Below are 5513 nucleotides of genomic sequence, written 5' to 3'. Positions count from 1 at the left end.
AGTCAGAACTGACTCTGCAGTGCCAAAGGTTAGAAAGCTGTAGTGTAGTAGTGGGGGTATCTACTGATGGTGGAAACAGATGAGGACATCAAACAAGCTGGCAACATGGGGACACAATAATAATGGAGGACATTAATTACCCGACCATCAATTGGGTGAAAGTCTCTTCTGGTCACACAAGAGAGGTGAAATTCCAGGATACTGTGAATGACTGCTCCTTGAGGTAGTCAGTCCCAGAGCCCAGAACATGACTGAATTTGAAATACATACTGCAATAAAAGTCCAGTACAAAACTGAAGTGGTTTACCTTAATTTCAAGAAGAGAGAGTATGAAAGAACGAGGAAGCTGATTAGAAGGAAATTGAAGAGAACCAACAGAAGGGTTAAAGGTGTGCATGAGGAATGGAGAAATTACTTACCTGATAATTTCGTTTTCCTTAGTGTAGACAGATGGACTCAGAACCAATGGGTATAGTGTGCTCCTGTTAGCAGTTGGAGACGGATCAGATTTCAATCTGACGTCAGCCCTAGTACATATACCCCTGCAGGAAGTGCAGCTCCTCAGTATTCTTCCTTGCAAAGCATTGTGGATATATGTGTGACTGACTAATTTGAATGACTTGTATAACTTCATAACTTGAAGAACTTGATTAACTTCAGTTATCATGTTGTGTTTTTTGTGATTATTTTTCAGATATGATGTAACAGTCTGTATGTTTTATGAGTAATGGGTAGTTTTAATTGGAGGTCCCCTGAAGAAGACGAGTGGGGTCGTCAAAACTAGGTCCTAGCTGGGATAATTTTTAGGGTTGATGTATAAGGGTGTGATATTTTATGATTAGGTGATGTATATTGTAATAAAACAATTAACACTGTAAACGCCATTTTTTTGGTTGCACTTTGGTATTGATTGGTAAATTGTGTAATAACTTGTTACCCCTTGGCTAGAACTAATAGGCTATGACAAGGGAAGGCAACTCTGGTCCTAGAGTGCCCTAAACAGGTCTGCTTTTCTAAACATTCACAATGAATATGCATGAGATATATTTGCATATCAATGAAGGCAGTGCATGCAGATCTCCCTCATGCATATTCATTGTAGACATCCTGAAAACCAGACTTGTTTGTGGCACTCCAGGACTGGAGCTGCCTACCCCTGCATTATGGAATAGGGAGAAACATATATTCATGGATTAATAAGTGGCTAAATGAAAGGAGGAAGCAAGTAGGATTGAATAACCAGTTCTAAAACTGGAGAGGGCTACATAGTGGAATGCCCCAAGGGTCAGTAGTAGGTCCAGAATTATTCAGTTTGTTTATAAATGATCTAGAAGATGGAATAATGAGTTTGTGAAATTCACAGGAGATACCAAAGCTTTATTGTGTAAAACTGCAGGAGGATCTAGAAAAATTGGAAACTTGGGCATTGCATATAATACAGAGAAGTGCAAACTGATGCACGTTGAGAGAAAGAATCCAAACTATTAATAAACACTGCTTGGGTCCACTGCTATCAAGAGAGGGATCTTGGATTAATACATCTGCACAGTGTGCAGCAGTGACCAAAAAAGCCAAACACATATTAGGAATAATTTGGAAAGGCATCAATGACTGATCCAAAGATATCATGCTTCTATATAGAGCTCTGGTGCACCACACCTGGAGTACTGTGTACAGATCTGGTCACTTCATTTCCAAAAGGATGTGGTGGCGCTTGAGAAGATACAGAGCAGGGCAACTAGAATGGTGAGAGGTTTGGGGCATCTCTCATATAAAGAAAGGCTACAACATGTTTAGCTTCAGAAAGAAAACATTAAAGTGGGATATGATAGAGATCTACAAAATTATGAATGAAAAATAACAAATCATAAGCAAGCAGTTGTTTATGCTGCCAAAATACTAGGTCCAGGGGGCATCCAATGAAACTGTGTGGTAGCAATTTCAAGATGAACACAATAAAGTATTTCTTTAATCAAGGGGTAACTAAACATGAGAATCTGACTGCACCAAATCTAGTCACAGGAGCACAGAGCATTGCTTGAAGGCAAGGACATAAACGGATATTGGGGAATGGGAGGAGGCCAAGCGGCTTCAAAGGTTTACAGATCTACAGGAAGCAATTAAATGAGCTCTAGTTCTCATCTGGTGACTCTGAGGCCACCTTTGGATGCTGGGCTGGATGGAGCACTGCTCTGACCCAGCCTGGCACTTCTTATGTTCTTAGTGTTTATAGAGAGGGGGCAGGAAGTCGGGGGCAGCCTCCTACCTGAGCAGAAGCTCCTGCAGGCATTTCCCTCTCTGTTTCTGTTGCTTTCAGGATTAGAAATGACACTGGGAGGCTCTTTCTCGGGCTGGGGAAGAGCTGAGTGTTTGCCTCTTGCTCCTCTTCCCGGAATCTGACGTTCAGCAGAGTTACGCTCCCAGAGCAGCTCCACTTCCTACTGGACGCAGGCTGATGACATCACTTAGGGGGAGTTTTAGGCTGAGAGCACATTCTAATGACATCACACAGGAGGCGGGAGAGCTTTGCACTGAGCGCATAGTGATGGCGTCACGGAGGAGTTTTAAGTAGCAGGTGATAGGGCGGTGTATAGAGGTTTCTTTTCTCAGAGAGCACAAGGAGATGATCTTCAGACAGTAATCGTTTGTTTCCTTATTATTAAGCTCATAAGAATGGCCAAGTTAAGTCAGAGCAGATTATTAGGGACTTGGCAGCAGAGCTGCCAATTTTCAGCAATTTTTAAAGGAGGAGATTTTCAGCTCATGGTCACCCTCCCCCATACTAAGTGTCAATTTATCAAAGATATATATATATATATATATATGCCTTAACAACTATCACTTTTACAAACAAGTTAGTTAAGCAATTTATGTTTACTTACAGCTTATGGATGTATAAAGTCAACATGATATATTACATGAAAAAACTGATGAAAACATTCTAGTGGAGTGCATCTGCCACAGTTTGGATATTGTCTACATCAGTGGTCCCCAACCTTTTTTGCACCAGGGACCGGCTTCAAGCAAGACCATTTTTCCATGGCCCGGCAGGGTGGGGCAGGGGCGGGGCTTTGGTCATATGAGGGCGGGGTTATGGAGGGGGTTGGATTTTAGTGCACACTTATCATTTAATTATGACATTTATAATGTGAATGTGACTCAACTCACCATAGGTTCTCATATGCATGGCACACTGACCCATGATCGTCATGGGGCTAGATGTAAAAGTACAGTTTGTTTCCACGGGAACCCCCCTGACCCACAATAATGGATGTAAAGCAGAATTATGACATTCCCCATACAACTCACCCTACAAAAAAGATATTCTGGTTCTCAGTAACAGCAACTCAAACTCCTTCTACTTCCAGGCTCAATAGCCCTACTTATGAAAAGACAGCAGTTTACCACCAATGCATGTCCTCTTGAGAAAACACAACAAATAAGACCGATACAAACGCTTACATGCTAGCAAAATATTTCATCTCGGTAACAGACACAGAACCGACCTAACATACTCCCAGGATCTGTAGTAATGCACATAAACTAATCTGCACTCAGTTACACCTGTATTATGCAATACACTCAAACAGGAGCAACCCTATCTATGAAAAGGCAACACTACACATATTAAATCAGGTCCTAAAAACAAATACACCTCTTATTAGGAAAACAGAACTAGCAAGCAGCTATTGATCCCCACACAGAAATAATTGTAAAACTATACTAATAAGCAGAATAAATGTTTCACAACAGCTATGAACAGAATAACATCCAACAATTAAAAACTCATAAAAACTATTAAACATTCTCCAAACACCAATAAAATATTTCAAAAAAGCAGACATCACACAATTAAAATGGCAGTCAAGAAAAATAAACTTAAAAAGCCACTTTTACTTACCCCCTCCAGCAGCTCTCCTACTCCTCTTCCATGCAGGCCGTGGCACTCACCAGAAGCAGCAGTAGAAGCTAAGCTCTATACTTATGGTCCTCTTCCTTAGTGCCCATGTCTCTCACACACACACCATACCAGTCATGCCCCCATGACCAGTTTCTGTCTCTCACACACCAATCATCTCCCAAACAGTCTTTGGCACACACACACCAGTCACCTTCCTGAACAGTTTCTCTCATGCCATACACACACACACAGGCTTCCCACTCCCGTGTTCTACTTACATATACGGGCTTCTCACTCTCATAATCACTTTCTCTGTCTCTCTCTCACACACACACTCACCAGTCTCTCACTCCCATGTTCTCTTTCAGATATACAGGCTTCTTCCTCCTAAGATGTGTCTCACACACACCCAGGTTTCTCACTCCCATGCTCACTCTTCACATGCACAGGCTTCTCATTCCCATAATCACTTTATTTCTCTCTCTCTCTCTCACACACACACACACACACACACACACACACACACACACACCAGTCACCTGATCTCGCTCATGCATACACACACACAGGCTTCCCACTCCCGTGTTCTACTTACATATATGGGCTTCTCACTCTCATAATCACTTTCTCTGTCTCTCTCTCTCTCTCTCACACACACACACACACACACTCACCAGTCTCTCACTCCCATTTCTCTTTCAGATATACAGGCTTCTCCCTCCTATGCTGTGTCTCACACACACCCAGGTTTCTCACGCCCATGCTCACTTCTCTTCACATGCACAGGCTTCTCATTCCCATAATCACTTTCTCTCTGTTACACACACACCAGTCTCTCTCATTTCTATACTCACTCTCCACGTGCACAGGCTTCTCATTCCCTGAATCACATTCTCTCACATTCACACACACCAGTCTTTTTCTCTCACACACACAGTCACCTTACCAAGCAGTCTCTCTCTCTCATGCATGAACACTCACCCAGGTTTCTCACTCCCATGCTTTCTTTCACCTCCACAACACCAGGCTTCTTACGCCCATGCTTTCTCACATACCCAGACTTCTCACTTCCATGCTTTTTCTCTCTCACACACACACATCAGTCACCTCTCTGACTAATGTCTCACACTCTCACATACACATCAGTCATCTCCCTGAGCAATCACTTTCATTGTCTCTCACACACACACACACACACACACACACACACACACACACACATCAGCTCTCTGACCAGTCAATCACACACATGCTGGCTGCCTGCTTCTCTCTCTTTCTCTCACTCACTTCCTCTCCCCCCCGAGCACAAACGGTAGCTGCACCACCTCCTCCTCCAGCCCCCGCAGGCCAAGAAAGAAGAATCCCATCGGCCGCGGGAGGCTCACGTTGCTGTCTCCTTTACCTATTATCAGCTGCTTCGATTGCTCGGGAGCCGATGCTGCTGTCGCCGCTGCTATTTTGTCATGCGGCACGGCTCTTTCTCCTTCCCGCGCACCGCAATTCACTTCCTGTTCCGGGTCAGAGGGAGGGGGGGGCGAGAAGAAGAAAAGGCCAGCCGTGGATGCCACAGCTTTTTTTTTTTTTTTGCACCGCTGCCGTTCCCGCTGGGCTT

Source organism: Rhinatrema bivittatum, chromosome 2 (assembly GCF_901001135.1).
Source record: "Rhinatrema bivittatum chromosome 2, aRhiBiv1.1, whole genome shotgun sequence".
NCBI classification, from domain to species: Eukaryota; Metazoa; Chordata; class Amphibia; order Gymnophiona; family Rhinatrematidae; genus Rhinatrema; species Rhinatrema bivittatum.
The sequence above is the reverse complement of the archived record's forward strand: the minus strand, read 5'-3'. Positions refer to the sequence as shown.